Raw genomic sequence first — 23,878 nt, forward strand, 5'->3', positions numbered from 1 at the left:
AGAGAAGAGAGTGGCTACTCGTAGTTTACATTATTATTATATGCTTATGTTCATACAGTATTTTGTAAGGTTAACTTCAGTTGAAAATTAGTAATTTTGTGAATAAACTATATTTGTTGTTTTTCAGAGTGGCAAAACACCACTTTTACTCGCCATAAAGAAAAACAGACAGATGATGGTAGAATTTTTTATTAAGAATAAAGCAAACGTTCATGCAGTTGATGATAACGGAAGGTATAGTACTTTATATTTTTTTTTGGAAAAATGTTAATATTGTAGTAAAATCACTCAAGTTAAAAATATTAAATTAATGGGAATGACATAATTATTGGAATAGAGTGAAATTTTTGAACATAAACTAAAATTAAGGAGAAAAGCAATTATTCAAACTGAGCAACATAAATAAGAGTATGTAGTATGATTCATATGCCCTTATAATTATTGGCTGATGATTACTATTTGATTTTGTTGATCACATTATGTTAGCTAGAGTTTTCCTGTTTTGTAAAATATAGACTTTAAGTTTGTGCTTTTATTCAGTATTGAACTTTTAAAATTTTCTGAAATATTTCATCTTCTCCTGGTATAGTTTTCTTTTGGAAATGCTGTGTTGAGTATAAATAAATATTGAAAATTATTTTTTTCTTTATATGACTATTTGATTTAAACTACTTAATTTGTAGAATATTTATTTCAGATTTTTCCTAAATGACGTCTAATTAGTCTTAACAAATTTTGAACATTTATAATGAAAAAGAGTGTAACATATGCTTGAAATCTGTTTGCAAGATTATACATGTAGCATTGATTTCAATTCCTGGCAAATGCTTCTCAGAGTGAAGGACTGAAGCAACAATTATTATTATTATCACCAGTGCTACTGTTATTATGTTATACCTGCAAATACCTTTTTTACTCCTTGACCTTTGGCTGACTGTGAGTTACAATATATTACATCACCCTAAGAAAGAAATGGAGCTTTATTCATTGAAATCTTTGCCAACTCCAGATGAATGACCTCATCATAATTAATATTCATTGAAGGATTTTAAGTTTGTAAATCTCCCCTTTTGGGACACGTGATTTATTTTTTATGTGTTTGTTTTCCTTTTAGACTTACAAATGATTTAGAAAGATAAAGATTTGATCTTCCAAGATGTATGTGTCTGTTAGTGTATGTAAAGATAGATGTCAAATTGGTAAAATGTATTACAATGGCTTTTTAACTAAACTTATTAAAATACCTAAATTTGAAGTTATCTCTCTTATTTTAGAACAGCCCTCATGTTGGCTGTGGAACATAAATCAACACAAATAGCTGAGCTGCTTCTTCATTGTGGTGTTAATGTGTCTGCTTCAGATAATTGCGGAGAGATTGCCTTGTCTTATGCCATTGCTAGTGGAAATACTGCGTAAGTATTTATATTACAATACTAATCAACATTAGATGTATATCCACAATAGTTACACCTGTTGCATCTTATATATGAGGTGAGATTTCATAGCATAACTATGTATGGAACCGTAGTGAGTTAGGACAGTTCATTAGTCAGAAACCCTTCGAAGTCTAGGCAAGAAACAGTGATGATACTTTGATTGGGCAAAGAGAAGGAAGGGGAGGGGTAATGGAGGCAAGAAAGATGGTGGAGTGAGATAGACATTATTACCTTGGTACAGGTATGACTGCATATATGGTGCAATGGTACATCTTGTGAAATCAGAAATGAAAGTTGTTGCAGTTGTGTCAAATGAATCAAATTGCACTCTACTGTCATATATACATAATTAAAATGGATTAGTTATTTAAAAAAAATTAGTAGTGATGTGTGCATGAGTCACCTTCAAGGTTTGTTCTCTCCTCTCTCTTCCCCTTCTCCTTTCTTTTTCTTCTCATGCATGCTGGGAAATTTTCCTACCACTGAGATACACCACTAGCTAATATCTTAGGACTTTGTAAACCTTTATTCTTAGGGTTTCCAGCATTATCCAATTCATTTCAAGCATAACCCCTTCTCATAGGTACAGATAGTATCACACCTATGATTTTATAATTTGCAATTTGGGTCTTGAAATTCCCTGTTTAGCTGAAGTTAGCTATTCTACCATCCCCCTTGAATTTATCAAGGACCTAATGATATCCTTGAAGTGTAAGGAAGATAATTCTGTAGTCAGATGGAGGAAAATAAATAGATTTTTAAATTGTTCCTTTGTCTCTGTCAGTTCTGTTGCTGTGGTGTTTCTGCCAGACCTGGCTCTGCAGTCTGGTAGTGAATAGCTTTTATTTCAAAATACCCTGACTGATCCAATCCCTGTCTTCATGGTAACCCTACACTTAGACTCAATAGTTACAACAATCTTTTTGGTTCTCATGCACTCATGCTTTTTTATTCAACAGTTGTTTCCAAGCAGAAGCACTCTGCTTTGACAGCTTGGCCTCTAGCTTTGGCCAACAAACACTAAGCACTCTGACCCTGTCCCCCCTTTAGGAACCTTATGTGGAATCCCCATATTAGCCTTACCCTTTGTGTGGTGCATTATCCTTTTAGGACTTTGTCTTTTCTGTCATAAAAATAAAATCATTCAAATCTATTAGAAAGCTTCAAGTAAAGCTTCAAGTAATCTCTGGAAGAGATCAGAGTTTTCTGTCATCTTGGCTAACAGATCTGTGCCCCAAATCCTTCCATCCCTTGAAATAGATTTCCTTTGACTGCAGAGGGTTCCACCTCACTGTTTTCCATGGTGAGTGCCAACTTTAGAATGGCACTTCTAGTAATTTTCCCAAGTAATGGATAATTTCCAATCTGTTGGAATCGCTGTCTAAAGTTTTCAGCATTTATTAAGGTCTGCCTCAAAAGGAATAGATTAAGCAGATTCATTGAATCTAGGAGAGCTAAGCCCCATCATGACTCCTCAGTATCCATTGTGTTGAAGAAAATTTTGTGTTCCAAGTCAGTTGGAGATCAATATGGAAATGTAGCTACACTTGTCTGCTGATTCTGTTCAACTAGGTAGAGAAGAAATAGTAGTAGTCCAAGTTTTTGGCATTTGTTAATTTCTTGCCTTTGTTATTATTGATTAGTCTCACAGAAGGGGATGATTATATTCTCTAATTTAAGAAGATATTTATAAATAGAGTTATAAATTAATTGTTAATTTTCTCTGAGTTATAAAGCACAAAGAAGAGCCCAATTGATCATGAAAATTAGGACTCAGGCATTTTTTAAAATAATTTTAACTTTTGAATATTAGAACCTATGAAAAATACACATTAGTTCTAGTTGAGATTGTAAGTAGTTAAGTATGCCATTATTTTACTATTTTGTTTAACATGTTTCAATATTATCTTAGTAAATCTCCATAACAACCTGGTGAACTAAAATGATACAACCCTTATTTTTTAGAAAGCCTTAAGCCTAAGAGAAAGAAGTTGTGCAAGAACAAAAAAACTATTTTTTACAGAGACAGGACATTTTCTGAGTTCAAGCTACACTAGTTAATATATTTACCTGTCTTGTTCTCAATTCATGATCGTTTCATCTTTTTTTTTCTTTAATTATGTGTGCAGTGACACATGCATTTACTCCAGCTACTTAAGAGCCTGAGGCAGGACAATTGCTTGAGCCTGGGTATTTAAGATCAGCCTGATCGTCATCATGAAATACCATCTCAAAAAACAGAAAAGAACAAACATTGTATAAATAATTTTCAAGTTAACAAAATGTTTATAGGGCATACAGATTAGGAGAGTATATGAAAAAGTTCTGATACTAGATCTAAAATATTATTAAGTATTGAATTATATTTGGTTAGTGTTTTCATATGAGTATTAAAATACCAATTTTATTACTTTTTTCAAATATAGAAACAGGAATTTAATTCTTCAATACATGAAAGTACAATCTAGAACATCAGTAAATTTCAATCCAGGTAAGACTTTAAAAAATGAGTTACTCTTGGTGTTCATGCCCTGTGTAAATAAGAGTAAGAAAGTTTGATCAACAAAAGAAGAGTGGAAAAAAATAATGATCAAATTCCATTCATATTTTTTATATCTTTCTTGCTCATACAGAATCCAGGATATCTTAATAATTAACTATAAGAAATTTATCATCTAAATGATATTGTCTGAAGAAATTTTACATTAATTTTGACCCTGAAATTTTATGTCTTTGCAGAAGTAAGAATATTTTTAAATTATACATTCTGTTTTGTATATGGTCACATGATAGCAGATTGGACTTGTTATAAAACCAGATGTTCTTGTCAACTGTTAATATCAGCTCCTATTGAGTTCCTACATTATGAATTTCACAGTGATATTTCTATACACACATATACAATACTTGAATCCTGACCACTCTCCGTACTTCCATTTTCCCCTCTACTCCCTTTTTCATCCCCAGTTACCTACCCTCTTCCTTAATGTTTCCCTCCATCATTTTCTAGTCATTCTTATTTTCTTCCCAGATTCTACATGTTAAGGAGAGAATGTGATAATTGGGGTTTGTTCCTGATTTTTTCACCTTAATATGTTGACAACCCTTTCCATCCATTTTACAATTATTGTCTTTGTTTCTCTTTTTAACATTTTTATTTGGGGTTTGAAATATACCATTTCCTGGGCCTTAAAATTTCTACTCAGAAATCTAATATTTTTCTCACGTGTTTATAATTGCTTTGGCCCTTATTATAGATTTCAGTGTACCTTTGGTAATTTTATAGACTATGATTTGGAGAAGTTCTTTTCAGGCCATGTCCATTTGGTATTCTAAAATCTTATACCTAGCTGTCCATAACTTTCACAAGATATAAGAAATAGTTTCTTTTATTCACTGAGAAAGCTTTCATTGCCTGTAGCCTGTACCTCTTCTCCATTATGTGTACCAGTGATTCATAAAATAGTCTATGAATTGTGTCTAGTGGTTTTGTAATTTGTTTAATATTATTTTGATTGTTGTTGATATTGTCTGAATGTGATATTTCATTATCAACTTCAAGCTCTGGTATTTTTTTTCTTTCACTTGATCTAGTCTATGGGTCTAACTTTATCTGAATATATTTCTTTGAAGTATTGAGCTCTTTATTTCCAAGATTTCTAATTTATTCTTTTTCAGAATCTGTATTGAATTGTTCTTTCATGCCCTGCATTGTTTTCCTTAATCTACTCACTTTTTCTTTGCTTCATCTTTGAATTAATTCACTATTTTAGCATTTTTTTTGAATTTTATTCTGGCATTTTTGTATATTGCATTATGTTTGGAAATAGTTTCTAGGGTTATTAACTATAAAACAGTCATGCTACCTTGCTTTTTATCTTTCTTATATTTCTATATTGAAATTTGTACGTCTTCAGGGATATATATCTTTTCCACATTTATTTGAGTGTCTGCTTAGGAAACTGTTTTCCCTGGATGATGTGTCTTATGTTATTGGTTAAATGTGTGATGTTGAATTATTTTCCAAATGGTGTCTCTATTGTAGTTTCCTTTGTCTTCTCTGTGACTCCTGAGTGGTGATAGCTTGCACTGTTAAGTAACAACTTTCTTTGTCAGTGTTGTGAGAGTGGAGTCATGTTAGTGAAATAGTGATATAGGCAGTAGAGTATCTGAAATGCATTTTCTGTGGTGGTTCCTCCATCCTTGTCAATAATATAGTGTCTGCAAATATATGGGAGATACCAAGGCTGAGAACCTGCATAAATGAAGATCTCAAACTCGCATAATTCTGTAAGAGTTTCTTCATTTATTTCTAGTCTTGCTTTAGTGTGTCCAGACCACTGAATTTTAGTCATCTCTTTCCATTACTAAATGTGTGTGTTAGGTTAAAGCTTTTTATCTCTGTTCTTATTTTTAATTTTATTTCAGCACCAGGTTTTATTTTATTTTTTCAGATATGTATGACAGTACAGTGTATTTTTTACATACATGGGCTACATCTGATTCTATTTAGGATCATAGAGAACTTTTGGCCTTTGGTTTTTTTGGTATTGGCTTATTTCACTAAGTATAATATTCTCGAGTTCCATCCATTTACCAGCAAATGCCATAAATTTCATTCTTCTTTATGGATAAGAAATACTCCATTGTGTATATGTAGCACATTTTCTTTAACCTTTCATCTGTTGAAGCTCACCTAGGTTGTTTCCTTAGCTTAACTATTGTGAATTGGGCTGCTGTAGACATTGATGTGGCTGAAGAATATTGATTTAAAGTCATTTGGATATATACAGGTATGTTTGTATATATATATATATATATATATATATATATATATATATATATATATATGCCCAACTCTCCATCATGTCAACTTAGGAACTGATTTCCTCGACAAGACTTCTGAATTGCAACAAATAAAATCAAGATTCAACTGGGGTGATAACTAGTTGAATGGTGTTTCCATTCCAAATTTTCAGAGGAATCTCCATACTGTTTTCCAGAGTACTTGCACCAATTTGCAGTCTCACTAGCAAAGTATGAGTGTAAGTTTTTTTCTCACATTCTCTCCAGCATTTATTGTTACTTGTTTTCTTGATAGTTGCTATTTTGACTGGACCAAGAATGGAATATCAATGAGGTTTTAATTTACATTTTCTAATTTCTAGGGAAATTGAGCATTTTTGTGTTTTTTTTTCTACTTTTTATTGATTTTATAATTTTATAATTTTTTAAGTGCATGACAGTAGTGGAATGTACTATAATCCTTATTACACATATAAAGCACAATTTTATCTCTGACTATAAAGTATGTTTATGTCAATTTATGCCATTTTACGTGTACTTTTTTTGCACTACAATTCCTTTTTAATTTTTATTTTTTTTAGTTACATATGACAGTACAATGACCTTGACATATCATACATTTGAACCAAATGAGATACAATATCTCATTTTTGTGAGTATACAGATTGTAGATTCACATTGATCATGCATTCACATATATACACCAATAATAATAATGTCTATTTCATTCTACTATCCTTCCTATCTTTCCAACGTCTCCTCTCCCCTCCCATCACTTCTCTCTTCTTAATCTATGGTAGCACTATTCTTTTTTTTTTTCTCACATCTTCATACATGTATTTTGTATAACAATGAGAGGCTCTCATTCCACCATCCCTGCAATTCCCTTTCTCTCTCCTTTTCCCTCCCACCCCTCTTCCCTCTGTATAGGTAATCTTCTTCCCATGCTCTTCCTCTCTTCCCCATTTTGAGTCACCCCCCTTATATCAGAGAAGACATTTGGCATTTGTTTTTTGGGGACTGGCTAAATTCACTTAGCATAATCTGCTCTAATGCCATTCTTTTCCCTGCAAATGCCATGATCTTATTATTTTTTAGTGCTGAGTAATATTCCATTATGTATATATGCTACATATTTTTATCCATTCATCCTTTGAAGAGCATCTAGGTTGGCTCTACAGTCTAGTTATTGTGAATTGTGCTACTATAAACATTGATGTGGCTGACTCCCTGGAGTATGCTATTTTTAGGTCTTTTAAGTATAGTCCTAGAAGAGGAATAGCTGGTTCAAATGGTAATTACATTCCCAGTTTTCCAAGGAATCTCTATAGTACTTTCCAAATTGGCTGCACCAATTTCTAATCCCACCACCAGTGCAATTCTGATCAAAATCCCAATGACATTACTCACAGAAATAGAAAAAGCAATTATGAAATTCATCTGGAAATATAAGAGACCCAGAATAGCAAAAGCAGTTCTAAGCAGGAAGAGTGAAACAGATGGTATCACTATACCAGATCTTAAACTATAATACTGAGCAATAGTAACAAAAACAGCATGGTACTGGCACCAAAACAGGCTGGTGGACCAATGGTACAGGATAGAGGACACAGAGACTAACCCACAAAACTACAACTACCTTATATTAGACAAAGGTGCTAAAAGCATGCACTGGAGAAAAGAGAGCATCCTCAACAAATGGTGTTGGTAAAACTGGAAATCCATATGCAACAAAATAAAATTGAATCCCTATCTCTCACCATGCACAAAAGTTAACTCAAAATGGATCAAGGGTCTAGGAATTAAACCAGGGATTCTGCATCTAATGGAAGAAAATGTAGGCTCTAATCTTCCTCATGTGGGGCTAGGCCCCAACTTCCTTAATAAGATGCCTATAGCACAAGAGTTAAAACCAAGAATTAACAAATGGGATGAATTCAAATATAAAAAGTTTTTTTCTCAGCAAGAGAAATAATATGTGAGGTGAATAGGGAGCCTACATCCTGGGAACAAATTTTTACCCCTCACACATCAGATAGAGCTCTAATCTCTAGGTTATACAAAGAACTCAAAAAGCTAAACACACACACACACACACACACACACACACACACACACACACACACAAATAAGCCAATCAACAAATGGGCCTAGGACCTGAACAGACACTTCTCAGAAGAGGATATACAATCAATCAACAAATATATGAAAAAATGCTCACCATCTCTAGCAATCAGAGAAATGCAAATTAAAACTACCCTAAGATACTATCACACTCCAGTAAGAATGGCAGCCATGATGAAGACAAACAACAAGTGCTGGTGAGGATGCGGGAAAAGGGTACCCTCATACACTGCTGGTTGGATATTGAGCATTTAAAAAATATATTTGCTCACCAATTGTATTTCTTGTTCTGTGAACTACCGGTTTCAGTTCCTTTGCACATTTATTGACATCTTATGACCACTAGAAGAGAATATTAAGTATATTGGTGTGTGTGTGTGTTAAGTTTTTTGATTTTTTTTTCATGGGGGCAAGTAGTGGGGATTCAACTCAGGGGCATTCAACCATTGAGCCACATCCCCAGCCCTGTGTTTTATTTTTATTTTTATTTTACTTTTATTATTTTTGTTGTAGATGGACACAGTTTACTTATTTACTTGTTTATTATTTATTTATTTATTTTTACATATTGCTGAAGGTTAAACCCATGGTCTTACACCTGCAAGGCTAGTTCTCTAACACTGAGCCTCATACCCAGCTCTGTTTTGCATTTTATTTAGACATAGAGTTGCTCAGTGCCTCACCATTGTTGAAGCTGGATTTGAACATTTGATCCTCAACCTCCTGTGCTGGTTTGTTTTGAATTCTTTATATATCCAGAAGACTAATGTTCTGAGGTGCAGGTGGTAAAGATTTTCTCTCATTTTGTAGGTTTGAGTTTTGTGTAGGGATAGGGATAGGGGTTCAATTTGATTCTGCCACATTCTGCCACATGCCATTTTTGTAGCACTATAGTATAATTTGAGATCGGATCTTGTGATGTCTGCTGTCTCCTTCACTTTTTTTTCACTAAGGATTGTTTTGAATATTCTGTGCCTCTTGTTTTTCCAAGTGAATTTTATGACTGGTTTTTCTATTTCTTTGTGAAATATCATTGACATTTTAATAGGAGTTGCATTAAAATTATAGCATTTTTGTAGTATGTCAATTTTGGTAACATTAATTCTGCCAATCCATGAACATTTGAAATATTCCATCTTCTACGGTCTTCCTCAATTTCTTTCTTTAGTGTTTGGTAATTTGCATAATAGAGGTCTTTCACTTGTTAGATTGTTTCCTGATTATTTTATTTTTTAATTTTTTTTGAATCCATTGTGATTCATCAGCTGATGCATAATTTGGTTACAGAATCATAATTGATTTATGAGTGTTAATTCTATATCCTGGTACTATGCTGAGTGTGGTTATGAGTTTTAAAAATTTTGTTTTGTAGTTTTGTGTCTTCTACATATAAAATATTGTTGTCAGCAAATAGGGATATTTTGAGCTCTTCTTTTCATATTCATATCCCTTTAATCTCTTTTTCCAAACTGCCCTGGTTAGAATTTCAATATTCATATGTTGACTAGAAGTGGGGAAAGAGGGCACCCTTGTCTTTTTCTAGTTTTTAGAAAGAACGTTTCATTTTTTCCATTTGGAATCATGTTAGTCTTGGGTTTTTTGGTATAGAGCTTTTAAAATGTTCAGTGACGGGCTGGGGATGTGGCTCAAGCGGTAGTGCGCTCGCCTGGCATGCGTGCGGCCCGGGTTCAATCCTCAGCACCACATACAGACAAAAATGTTGTGTCCGCCAAATACTGAAAAAGTAAAATATTAAAATTCTCTCTCTCTCTCCCTCTTTCTCGCTCTCTCTCACTCTTTCTTTAAAAATAAAATAAAATAAAATGATCAGTGACCTTTGTATTATCTCTAGTTTTTTTTGAACATGAATGAATGCTGTATTCTGTCAAATGCTCTTTCTTCAACTATTGAGATAATTATGTTTTTTAAGTCTATTAGTGAATTCTGTTTTGATTTCCATAGGTTGACCCAACCTTGTGTCCCTGAGATGAACCCCACTTGATCATGGTGCACCATGTTTTTAAAATGTTTTTATATGTATTTTTTTTCAGTATTTCATTAAGAGTTGATGCATGTATGTTCATCGGGCATATTTGTCCAATTTATTTCTTTGATGTATCTCTGTCTGGTTTTGGTATCAGGGTTATTCTTCCTTCATAGACTGAGTTTGGAAGTGTTTCATCCTTTTCTATTTCATGGAATAATTTGAGGAGTATTGGTGTTAGTTCTTCTTTAAGGGTTTGGTAGGAATTGCCAGAGAATTTATCTAGTTGTGGACTTTTCTTTATTGGTAGGTCAAAATATTGACCTATGAAAAATAAGTTGCTTCAATAATGCTAGAAATCTCTGGGTTCAGTGGTACAAACCTATAATCCCAGCAGCTTTGGAGGCTGAGACAGGAGAATTGTGAGTTCAAAGCCAGCCTCAGCAATGGCTAGGTGCTAAGCAACACAGTGAGACCCTTTCTCTCAATAAAATACAAAGCAGGGATGGGATGTGGCTCAGTTGTTGAATATCCCCTAGGTCAATCCCCAGTACCAAAAAAACTACAAATGAGAAAAAGAATTATGAATATGTATAAATGTCCATGAATCATTCAGGTAACAATTAAATAGGAAAGGGAAAATATATTTGAAAAAAAAAATAGATCTCAGTGCTTTTGTGGTGCCAGTGATTGAACCCATAACATCATGAAATTGAGGCACATTCTCTATGAGTGGGCTACATTTAAAGCTGTTGTCTTCCACTTTTAGTACTTTTTTATATCAGTATAGGACATGAGGGCATATAGATTGCATGCTGAAGAAGTGTGGAGTCTATAAACATCTTCCACTTATGAGTAGGATTGAGAAAATTGACATCATATTGTATAACACAGTACTAAATGGACCATCCTGGTCTCCTGGGATCAGATAAACTCTTCTTTATGGAATTTAAAAGTCTCAATAAATAATAGTTTGGGCTGGGGTTGTGGCTCAGTAGTATAGTGCTCACTTAGCACATGATAACACTGGATTTGATCCTTAGCACCACATAAAAATAAATAAAATAAAGAAATTGTGTCCAACTACAACTAAAAAATACTTTTTAACAAAGTCATAGTTTATAAAAATGCCAACAAAAGGTCTTTTACATCTACCTTGCCATGTGAAATAAGACTAGAATGTGAATAGAATGCATGAATTGAAATACTCCTCTTATTTTGAATGGTGAATATAAACTCAGTCTATATAATTTTAACAGTACAAGTCTTTTGTACTCCTCCTCCTCCACATCATCATCATCATCATCACCATCATTGTCAGCATCATCATCATTATTTATTTCACTGTTGGGATTGAAGCCAGAGCTCCTTCATTCTATGCAATACATTACCACTTAGCTCTTTCCTCTGCCCTACCAGGAGATTCTCTCAGAGTAAATGCCTTATTTGTTGTTGTTGTATTATTTTGTTTTGCTTTATAGTTCTAATGAAGTGGGAAAGAATTTCTTCTATATGGAGAGACAATGTTTGGCTCATTCTGAAAGCATGAGTGAGTTCATAGCCTATTTAAATATTTTATCATATCAGCTATTTCTACATAACAACTTGCTGCTACCTCCCTAGTGCTTCTTTCTATATTTCCGTAACACCATGTGGAATGGATAAGAGTGTATAAACTCTGAAGGTTGTCATCTTTCAACACTTTTGTCCCTAGGGGAAGTAAAGTTTTGGTTGTACCACACATAAGATAGAAAAAGTAGCTGGAAGTAAGAGATGAGCATATTTGCTGTCTCCTACACTGGAATGTCTTTGTAAGCTTTCTGTCTCTGATCTGTTTACTGCTTTTCTCTAATTTCTGTAGATGTGTTTTTTCATACATTTGTTGACCATCTGTATTTCTTCTGTGAAGTGTCTGTTGAATTTCTTTGCTCATTTATTAAATGGGTGGCGGTTGGTGATGGTGTTATTATTAGTTTTAAGCTGTTTTTATTGTTGTTGTTGTTATTATTATTATTATTATTATTTCTTTATCTATCCTGAAATTTAATGTGTTTTCTGAGGTGCAGGTGGCAAAGGTATTTTTTTCCTATTGTGTTGGCTCTCTTTTCATGTTCTGGGTTTTTCTCTTTGCCGTGAAGAAGCTTTTTAGTTTGATGGAGCACCATTCATTGAAAATTGATTTTACTTTTTGTTGAGGGGCCTGCCCTTTCAGCATCTACTCTTGGGAGCTTGAGGGCATACAGAAATCCCTCCAAAGACAGTTGCAGATAATTGTTTCTGCTATATTATGCAGCAAAACTAGCTTTCATAGTGTCTATGTTCCAATTTACATACAGCAGTCATGATAGACCACAGGGGATACAAAACATAATATTATGGGATTCCTGCCACCAAGAGTCTAGCAACTGCCTTGTACCAACTGGGGAGTAATTTCTTGTCAAAGGAGCAGGTAAATGGTGCTTGCCAGTGTTCTGACAACACTCTGTTCCAAAACATAGTGTTGTATGTTAGGACATCCCTGCTGCACAATGAGAAAGATGAGCATTCCTCCATGTAGATCCAAGGTCAGGCCCACCAACAACTTCTTGTGTTTTAGAGATTTTATTAATAAGTCAATTCCTGAGCTGATATGTTGGAGTTTTGGGCCTACGTATTCTTCTATATGGTACAGGGATTCTGGTCTAATACCTAAGTAATTGATCCACTTTGAGTTGAGTTTTTGTGCATGGTGGGAGGATTAGTGTTCAATTTAACTCTCCTACATATGGATTTCGAATTTTCTCAGCACCATTTGTAGAAGAGGCTATCTTTTCACCAGTATATGATATTTATGCCTTTGTCTAGTATGAGGTAATTATATTTATGTGGGTTTGTCTCTGTCTTCTGTTTCATTGGTGGTCTTACCTGTTTTGTTGCCAATGCCATACTGGTTTTGTCTTTATAGCTCTGTAGCGTAATTTGAAGTCTGATATTTTGATACCTCCTGCTTCATTTTTCTTGCTAGGTATTGTTTTGGGTATTCTGCCTCTATTGTTTATCTAAGTAAATTTCATTATTGCTTTTCCTGTTTCTGTGAAGAACATCTCTGGGCTCTGGAAGGGAGTTGCATTGAAATTTTATAGCACTTTTGGTATTATGGTAATTTTGACAATATTAATTCTGCCTATCCAAGAACATGGGAAGTCTTTCAATATCCTAGGACCTTCCTCAATTTATTTCTTGAGTGTTCTGTAATTTTCATTGTAGAGGTCTTTTACCTTTTTTGTTAGATTGTTTCCCAAGTGTTTTTTATGCTATTTTGAATAGGATAATTTTCCTAATTTCTTGTTTAGCTCATCTTTTATTGGAGTATAGAAACAGGTACTTTTGTATCTTGCAATTTGATGAATTCATTTGTGTTCTAGAAGCTTTCTAGTGAGTATTTTTTTGAGGGGATTTTCTTATTATAGAATCATGTTTTCTTCAAACAGTGCTCGCTTTAGCCCTTCCTTTCCTATTCATATCCTTTTAATTACATTCCTTTGCCAAATTCTCTGGCAAGAGATTAAAGGACCTGATTTGTTCAGCTCTCTATTTATCATTCAGTCATGAATTTGGTCTTCTGGAGTTTTATTCATTTATGATCCAATAGATTGCAGAGTATTATCTCTACATTTTGTATTTGCTATGACTTGCATTGTGTACTAATAGAAGTAGTGAAAGTGGGCATCCCTGTCACATTGCAGTTTTTAGAAGAAATTCTGTAGTTGTTCTCCATTTATAATTATGTTGTCTTTCAGTGTGCCATGTATAGCTTTTACAATGTTGAGGTATGATTCCTTCATTCCTGTTTTTTCTAGTGTTCAAAGCATGAATGGATAAGGTATTATGTAAAAAATAGATGCTGCATCTATTTTAATAATCAAGCGTTCTCATCTCTGTATCTATTTGTGTGATGAATTACATTTATTGATTTCCATTTGTTGAATCAGTGTTGCATTCCTGGGATGAAACTTACTTGGTCATGTGCACTATTTTTTAAAATCTATTTTTGTATAAGATTTAGCAGTATTTTATTGAGGATTTTTGCATCTATGTTCATAAAGGATATTAGTCTGAATTTTTCTTTTTTTTCATGAATCTTTGTCTGAACTTAGTATCAGTGTGAGACAGGCTTCATTTAATGAATTTGAAGAATTCCCTCTTTTTCAATTTCATGAAATAATTTGAGGAGGATTGGTATTGTTTCTTCTTTAAAGGTTTGGTAGAAATTGGCTGAGCATCCATCTGGTCCTAGGCTTTTCTTTGTTGATAGGGTCTTGATGACTTTTTTATTCTCATTATTTGAAATTGATATCTTTAAATTTTCTATATACTTCTGGTTAAATTTGGGTAGCTCATGTCTCCTGGAATTTACTGATGTCTTTTAGAATTTCTAGCTTATTGGGGTATAGATTTTGAAAAATAGCTTCTATTTATGTTCTGTTTGAGTGGTATCTGTGCTGATATTTCCATTTTCATCAGAGGTTTTGGTACTTTTCATTTTTCTCTGATAGCTTTGTTAATATTTATCAATTTTGTTCATTTAAAAAATTTTTGATTCATTTCTTTTTCAGTTTTTACATCTTGATTTTATCAATTTCATCCTTGATTTTTATTATTTCCTTTATTTTGCTGATTTTCATGTTTTTCTCTAGGTCCTTAAGATATAATATTAGGTTATTTTACTCAGTAACCTTCTATTCTTTTAATGTATGGGCACAATGCTATAAAAATTTCTGTTAGAACTGCCTTCATAGTGTCCCAAGGGTTTTTATATATTGTATCACTATTCTCATTTACATTTAATTTTTTTATTTAAACTCTGATTTGTTCATCTATCTGTTCATTATTCAATAGTGAGTTTAGTCTCCTAGTGTTAGTTTTTTTTAAAATTTTCATCTTGTTGATTTCTAGTTTTATTCCATTATGGTCTGACAGAGTTCAAGGTATTAGCGCTATTTTTGGTATTTGTGAAATGTTGCTTTATGTACTAAAATATGGTCTATTTTGGAAAATGTTCCCTGTGCAGCTAAGAAGAAAATGTATTCAGTCATTGATGAGTAAAATATTCTGTGCATTTCTGTTAAGTCTAAATTATTTATTGTAATTTTAGTTCTATATTTAATTTTTGTTGGTATGATCTTTCTAGTGATGAGAGACACATCTTAAAGTTCCCAATATTATTGTGTTGTGATCTGTTTGATTATTGATATTGAGAAGGAGCTCTTTGATTACTTAGATGCTTCACAGTTTGGAGCATATATGTTTACCACTATTATTTCTTTCTGTTGTATTACTCTACTAAGCAGTATGAAAATGGAATTTTTTATCTGTTCTGATAAACTTTTTCTCAAAGTCCATTATGTCAGATGTGAAAATAGATACACCTTGTTTATAACATCCATGTGAATGATATGTTTTCCCCATCCTTTCACAGTTAGTCTGTGTATATATTTTTCTAAGAGGTGAGTCTCTTGGAGACAGGCTATTGTTGGGTTCTTTTTTTTTTTTTCCAATTCAATCTGCCAGTGTATATCTGTTGATGAGTTGAGTCCATTAACATTCAGTGTTATTATTGAGAGTTGATTTATGTTTCCTGTTATTTTGTTTCATTTCTAGTTATCAAGTTGAAATAGATTCTACTTTGATTAACTATTCTGTTAGTTTTAGTTTCTGTATGTTTTTTATTTGTGTATTTTATTTTTCTTAATAAAATATTTATTGGGTTTTATAATGCCAGCTTTCTAGTTGTGACTTTTTTTAACTTTTGTTATAATAAACAAAATAGACAAATAAACAAAAACTTCCATAATAGGAAGTTTTTATCTCATATTAAAATCTGATATAATTTAGTATCCTATGCAGAATCTGTTTTCTTTCAGAGTTTAGTATATATTATTTCAAGACCTCCTAGCTTTAAGGGTCTTTGAAAAATCAGCTGAGATCTGGATCAGTTTGCCTCTGAATATGACCAATCATTTTTTAATATCAGGTTTTAAAATTCTATTATAAGTAAAATTCTATACTTATTCTGTGTGTTAGGCATTTTCATACTATTGTGGCTAGGAGTGTTGTAATTCTATATATTTGGAGTTGTATATACCTTCTGTGTTTGATTTTTCATTTCATTCTTAAGATTTTGGAAATGTTCAGTTATTTCATTGAAAAGATTGTTCATTTTTTGTTTTGAAATTCAATACCTTCATCTATCACAGTGAATCTTAAATTTGGCCTTTTCTTATTATCCCATATACATATATTTTTAAATTCTGTTCATGGTTTGGTAACATCTTTTCTCCATGATGAACTTTATTTTCAAGATTATGCACTACTTCTTTATTACCTGAATATTTGTCCTATAAGTCATCTAGTGTATTGGTGATGCTTTGCATTGCATTTATAATTTGGTTTATTGATTTCTGAATTTTGAAAATTTCTGAATGGTTTTTCTTTAGAACTTCTATTTTCTTCTTGATATTTTACTTCTTGTGTCTTCTCTGTGATTTTACTTTTTACATTATCTTTTATCTCATAGATCAGTTGTAATATAAACTTTCAAAATTCCTTCTCTGATATTTTCTTCACTGTAGTTTTTGTGGAATCTGATTTTGAGTAATTCTGGTTTGTTTGTGATGCTTTGTTCCCTTTCTTGTTCATATTGTTTGTGTGTCTATTCATGTATCAAAATGGATCTCTAGCAACAGAACTTCTATTCTGTGCATTTCTAGTGATCCTGTAGATATCTTGTGGCTCACAGGTTCGGGGGGGAGCCAAATAATTGCAACTAGCTGTGCATAAAAAATATAGAACTAAATTGCATACTTAATTTTTATATTCACACAAAGTGACTGTATCAATTTACATCAGTAACGACAGTAAGTAATCATGACTTATATCTTTCATAAAATAAAAGAGTAGGTGTTTTCTATAGCTTCAATTGTATTAATTGTTGCTTTAGCATTAGTGGTGGTGTGTGGAGTTTTATAAACCAAGAGTTCTGGGAGAAATTAAAAATAGAGTTCATTATGAAGAAAAAAGCAATGGTGAGAGAAAAGGATTAGCAGTTTCAGGATGTGAGTAGGGCAGAAGCAAAGTGATATACAATGTATTGTTTATGAGGAAGAAGGAAAAACAAGTAAAAGAAATAAAGAGTAAAGTGAGAATAATGGAATTTGACTGTTTGTAAGAGAAAAGAAATAGAAACAAAAAGAAATAAAAGGTTTGAAACAGAACACAAACTCAATCCGAAACAGGCTAATTGAAAACTTTAACCATTAACAACAGAGTAAGGAAAAATAACTATGTTTCAGGATAGTACAAATGAGAAAGCATGAACAAATATGTACAAGTGTATGAATGTCCTTCATGTATCCATCAGTACACATACTAAAACTAAAAAGTTAAAAAAAAAAACAGGATTGTTACTGAAAGTATGTGCTTGCTGTCTCTTCCAAAGTGTCTTTCCATCTCTCAGTTTCCATTCTCCATGGTATGGTATGGGGAGCTGTGAAAGGTGTTGTCAGCTCCATGCCCAGGGTATAGGTCATGCTAGGTTCTATAATATGTTCTCAGGGGAGGCAGTGAGTTCCTGTCTTTGCCCCATGTGTTTCATTTCATGGGTAGTTACTGGGCATAAATAAATCAATGCACACCTAGGACTTTACTCTACTTTTCTCCCCAGGGCTACATTCATGGGACAGGGAAGCCAGGCTTTACCAGTACTGTTTTTTCAGGGTACTGTTCTTTCTTACCTCCTTAGGTCTGCCCTCAAGCACCAAGGTCCATCACTTCTGCTCATTGAGATTTTGAAGCAACTGCCACTGGTCTTGGGCACAGCTATGTCAAGGGAAGAGAGGAGGACAGGCTCTCTTTGGCCTATCTGACTAGTATTACCCCCAGGAGAAATACTGTCCATGCCAGAAATTCTCCTGATTTGCTAGGCTCAGTTTATGTCTTGTGGATGGTGTCTGTCAGATTTATATATCGGACTGAGCCCCAACACATGGATCCAAATTCTCAGTCTGAGTTGGTGCAGATGTTTAAATATGACTCCAGCTTCAACTCTCTGTACATTCCAGGCAGACCGGTGATGACTTTCATGCCACAGTTTAATGAGTAGAATAGCTTGACCTTCTGGTCCCACATTCTGCATTCCAAGACTGTCTGCAGCACTTTTCATATATATTGAGTTTTAGGTAGACACAGTATCTTTATTTTATTTTACATGGATTGAAACCAGTGCCTCATGCATGCTAGGCAAATACTCTACCACTGAGCCACAACCCTAGCCCCTTGTCTACATCACTTTTCAGTCTTTTTTTGTCTTAATGTACTGATCTCCCCCACTCACATCAAGATTCTAAGCTCCAGCTCTGTTTCTCATCTTTTTCTGATATACCCCAAATTCCCCAGTTTTCAAGGTCTCTCTGTTCAATATTGAGTATTGAGTATCAGTGGCATGCTTTTATCTCCCACCTCACAGAGAAGCAGTTTTCTCACTCTCTGAGTCCCATATGGTGGATCTGTGAGGAAATCCACTTCCTGCTAATTCACCATCATGTCTCTCCTTGTTTGACACTTACATATTTATGCTACTTTATTTGACAACGATAATTTTTTTTTCATTTTTGCAACTTTTATTAAGGATTATGATTATGGGACCAATGATTTACTTTTAAGTATCAAACTTTTATAATTCCTGTTGTTTCTTCCTTGCATTTGATAAGTACAAAGTGGGAGACATAGGTGTTGTTAATGCATTCATTACTTACCTTTCAGAAATATAATTAATATTAATTCTAAAAATTTCTCCTAGTCTTTGTCTGGAGGAACATTTTATAATAAAATGTCAGAGTCGTAAAATTTTATATTTTATATTTCTGTTTTTGATTAATTTTATATTTTACTGTTTTATTTAATAGTGAAAGAAAGTCCTAAAGATGACTCATTAAGAAGGTATGAATTTATAGATTTTAAATAAAAAATGTCTATTAACTAAGTGGAGAGTGAAGGTAGAAGGATTTGTTGAGTATTCTAGTGTGGGACTGACACCACCACATTCAGTTAACACTTGTTTCCTGAAGTTGTCTTATAAGCACTTTGAAAGTATCTGTGCTATTATAATCTGTTAATTACTAATAAAGAGCTGTCATTCATAGAGGTTGACTATTTGTTTCATATTTGTGTAATTAATAAGTTTCAGGCCTGTGTTTAGGCTGTAGTATTACCTAGATGACAACTCCATTGTGTTGTTCCATTGTACAGGTTGATACCAAGTGGGACCTATACAGGAATAATCAATTTTATAATTTATTTCTATGTGTCTGACAAATGTATTCTAAATAACATATATATTCACATTTTAACTTTCAAATTGTGTATCATCAATTTAGAAAGTCAAAGGCAGTTGTGTGTTAATTCTGATTTATATTTTACCTGATAAGCCAGGTTATAGTCCAAAATTTTGTCCTGATATTGACAGTTAAAACTAGTAATCAGGTTTTTTTTATTAATATATCAAAAGCTTTTGTGGAAAATCTCACAGAGCTATGGCCTCATGTTTTCTAATAAACAAGTAGATCAGGCAAGTGCTGTAGAGAAATTATTTTACTGGAAGTTAAGAATAACACTTTGTAGACAATGTTGTATTACTTATATTAATCCTTAGAGGGGATTCTTATTTCTCTACTTCCTGATTTTCCAGTTAGTTTCTCTTCAATTACTACCCCTAAGAATTTTATGAAGACTTTTACTTTTTTACTTTTTTTTCTTTTTTATGACTATAACCTTTTATTTAATTTCTATTTGTATTTTCTGTTTTGTTCTCTTTGTGTTTCTGTTTTGTCAATTGAATATTTTTTTTTTCTTTTGACAGATCAAAAGTTTAGAAATTTCAGAATTTTAAGGAATTTTAGAAACCTTCTAGTCTTTCAGCATGTGTTCTACATGCCAGCCAAATGATAGTTTTGAGGATGTACCTTAAACTTAAATATATTAAAGGGAGTTTTCTGGGTACAAACAATGACAACAATGAGATTTAAACTCCAGTTTCTTAATTCTGAGCTCAGTACATTTTCTGCTTATCATTTTTAAGGTGATTTTTTTAAAATAATAGATTGAAGATTGACTATAAGAACCCAACTAAAGAGGACAAGACTAGAATTTTTAAGTGAACATAGTGGTAGAGGATCAAAATTTAACTAGTGAAGGAAAGGGCTATATAAGTATTCACCAAGAGTAAAAACACTGTGTTGGGTAGGAATAAGCATTTTTAAAAAGAGACCAAAATCTTAGGGTTTATGATTAGTTTGATGACCACAAAACAGGAATGAAGGACACAGTATATTTAAAGCTCACTATAATGGCATATTAACACAAAATTTAGAGGAAGTCTTAATAGCTTGTATTTTGCCTGTTTTCATCTCTGTGATACAAGAATGGATTAGAGACTAGTGAAACAGACTGTGGAAATTGTTAGAATACATGGATCTGTGGCACAAAACAGGTTTTCATTCACCTTTACTTTCTTTCCAAATTGCTGATGTCCTTAAAATGTACATGTAGTGCTGGGCAAAGGAGTGATTGACAGGGAAAGTTATTAAAAAGCTTCAGTTGAGTATTTGGAAAGGTATTCAGACAGGCCAATGATTGAGACTCCAGTTAGTTTAACCTGTGTCAGGAATCTGAATATTCAAGGGATGTAGATTTCATGTTTAGAGACTGCCACTGAGTTTTGCAGATGAGTGACTGGGAAATGGATTCCCAGAGGAAGGAGGATATTTACATAATAGCTAGGGAAACAGAGGTACAAATACCAAGATTCTGCTTTTCTGGAAGTCTTTCCCCCTGAGTGTCTGAGTTCCTGGAAAGGTCTTAAAGGGCTTGCTAGTTTATGAGGACCTGAATAAAGTGAGACCTATACAGGAAAAATCAATTTTATAATTTATTTCAATGTTTCTGACAAAGGTATTCTAAATAACATATATATTCACTTTTTAACTTTCAATAATTTTTAAAGTTCCAGAGAACTCTGTGCATTATTTGTGGGTAGAGGGAATAAATAGTGTATTATTATTGGTGATTTCCATCCTGTAAAACAACATTGCTTAGTATTTGACTCCTGGATATCCATGAGAGAGAACTGTGCCTCTTGTTATCTTGTCTTGTGTTACCAGAGGTTTGTTTCAGTTCAGGTGAAAAAAAAATATCAGCCATTACTTGGGTTTTAAATTCAGCCTTCAAGATAGGCAATTTGCAAGAACAAATTATTATCTGTTTCTGCTCATGTATTGACTACTGCTCTGAATTGGAACTAAGAGTGCCTTAATATCTATATTGAATATTTTATAGATTCACAGCAGTAGAGTCACAAAGAGGTGAATACAAGCTATTTTTTAATTGGAGGTTATATTTTAATTATATCAATCAAGAAATACCATTTAATAAGTTATACCATAAATTAAACAGAGTTTATTTTAAAAAGAAAACTATTCACCATTTTTGTTACACATTTTTGCTTTAAAGATCTATCAAAAAATCACACTCAGATGATTCCTTGTTTGCAATGGTTGGGGGCAGCTATGAAGCTCATATTAAGGTAAAGTGATCTTTTGTAAAAAACCTCATGTTCTTGCTCTGAATTTTGTGTTTTAAGATGTTACTGCTGAAAATTAAGCTATATTTTTTCTTATATTTTATATGAATATTTGCTAAGAATCCATTTCAAAGAATTATGTTGATTTTTTTAAAAAAATGCTTTTTGTATCACTATTCTCTCAAGTACTTGAGGATCGTGGGGGTTGGAAGTAACAATGAGCTGTGAAATACATAGTGAAAGACAAATTGCATTAGAAACAGCTTTCTAACTGTACAGGAAATATATTTATTGAAGGATTTTTTTGTATCAGTTTTCATTACTGTGGTTTTTAAATCATTCTTAAATGACTTACAATACTCATGCCTAAATTAATTTTTATAGAATTTGGAATTTCCCTGGTGCCTTTAGTTTGGAATAAGTATACATCATAATGCTTATTCTGTTGTATTGTATAGTAGTGGAGAATAATAATTATTTTGTCATCTTTGGTTCTTATTATCCCTTAATTTTTTTTTCTTCCTAGAACATCCCAGAAAATGGAGGAGAATTTATTGAAGCTTCCAGACAATCCATGAAGGATGGTAAGCAATGTGAAGACTGCCTGAAATTGTGCTGCTTATTGACTTTAAATTACAGAATTTTTATATTCTCTTCATTTTGTTTTTATTGTCAGAAGTAAAATATGACACTGGGAACCAAAAGAGTGGAAATTTACCTGACAAAAGTAAACCTTCGAGTCGAAAGAAGGAAATACTTGAAACCACACTTGTGCAGGCAATCAGAATAAAGAATGATTGTCCTTCAATTCCATCACCTGAATCAAAGGTAATGTGTTACAAAAAATCTTTCCATTTTTTTAACAAATCATCTTCCAGGAAGAAAAACATGCTAGAAAGAAATATGGCTACAAGGTTATAGTAGAAAACAAGGAGAGCAACAGGTGAGGTATATGTACAGAAATAACATTGCCAGAAAGTGTTGGGAATAAACAGTTCTTCAGTGTGCCCTTATAGAAGGAAAGAAATAGAAAAGAAGGAAAAAGAACGGCTTTATGAATATGAAGCTGAGAAAAGTGGATGCATACAAAGAATTCATTTATGAAGGGAAAGTCAAGTGTCCAGATTGAATAAGAGAGTCAAGATGGCTGATACTTAAAATAAGAAATATTGAAATTAAAAACAGCAGCAATTCAATATTAGGCCAAACATAGGAATGTTAATAGAATAATGTGTTATATTTGTCGATTATTTACTCTTGACATCCTTGAATGACTAGGAGGCAGGGTTGGGGATTACAATCACAATCATTTGTTATTATAATGAATAGAAAAATAAACAAATGTGGCATATTTTAGATGCTTAAGAAATCATTCTTTTCTTTGCTTCTGTTCCTATTAAAGCTTCAAGTAATTTACATTTAGTAACAATTAATATAGACTTAATATGTTGATGGTCAGTGCTTGTTGGATTATATCAAAATGTCACATTATAACTATTGTCACATATAACTAAAAAGAAATCAATAAAATAAATATATGCATATATAAATAGTACTGCTATTAAAAAATACAAATCCAAACAAATGAGTAATAGTGGTAGTGAACATGATAAATGAAAAATAAATGAACTTGTACTGCATCCATGTTCATAGCAGCACAATTCACAATAGCCAGACTGTGGAACCAACCTAGATGCCCTTCAATAGATGAATGGATAAAAAAAAATGTGGCATCTATACACAATGGAGTATTATGCAGCACTAAAAAATGACAAAATCATTGAATTTTCAGGGAAATGGATGGCATTAGAGCAGATTATGCTAAGTGAAGCTAGCCAATCCTTAAAAAACAAATGCCAAATGTCTTCTTTGATTTAAGGAGAGCAACTAAGAACTGAACAGAGGGAAAGAGCA

The 23,878-nt window shown here is 32.8% G+C and overlaps 1 long non-coding RNA gene and 1 pseudogene across 1 annotated transcript; both read left to right on the forward strand.

The window, feature by feature from the left end:
- The first annotated feature begins 3,880 nt into the window (after positions 1 to 3,880).
- Positions 3,881 to 21,960, forward strand: LOC143642240 (uncharacterized). Its single transcript, XR_013155625.1, has 3 exons — positions 3,881 to 3,927; positions 19,293 to 19,326; positions 21,895 to 21,960. It is a non-coding gene; the product is annotated as an uncharacterized LOC143642240 (long non-coding RNA).
- A 555-nt stretch (positions 21,961 to 22,515) lies between these two features.
- The window catches only part of LOC143410684 (uncharacterized), a 73,178-nt pseudogene continuing 71,815 nt past the window's right edge, over positions 22,516 to 23,878 (forward strand).

This window comes from Callospermophilus lateralis, chromosome 11, assembly GCF_048772815.1.
Source record: "Callospermophilus lateralis isolate mCalLat2 chromosome 11, mCalLat2.hap1, whole genome shotgun sequence".
Taxonomy (NCBI): domain Eukaryota; kingdom Metazoa; phylum Chordata; class Mammalia; order Rodentia; family Sciuridae; genus Callospermophilus; species Callospermophilus lateralis.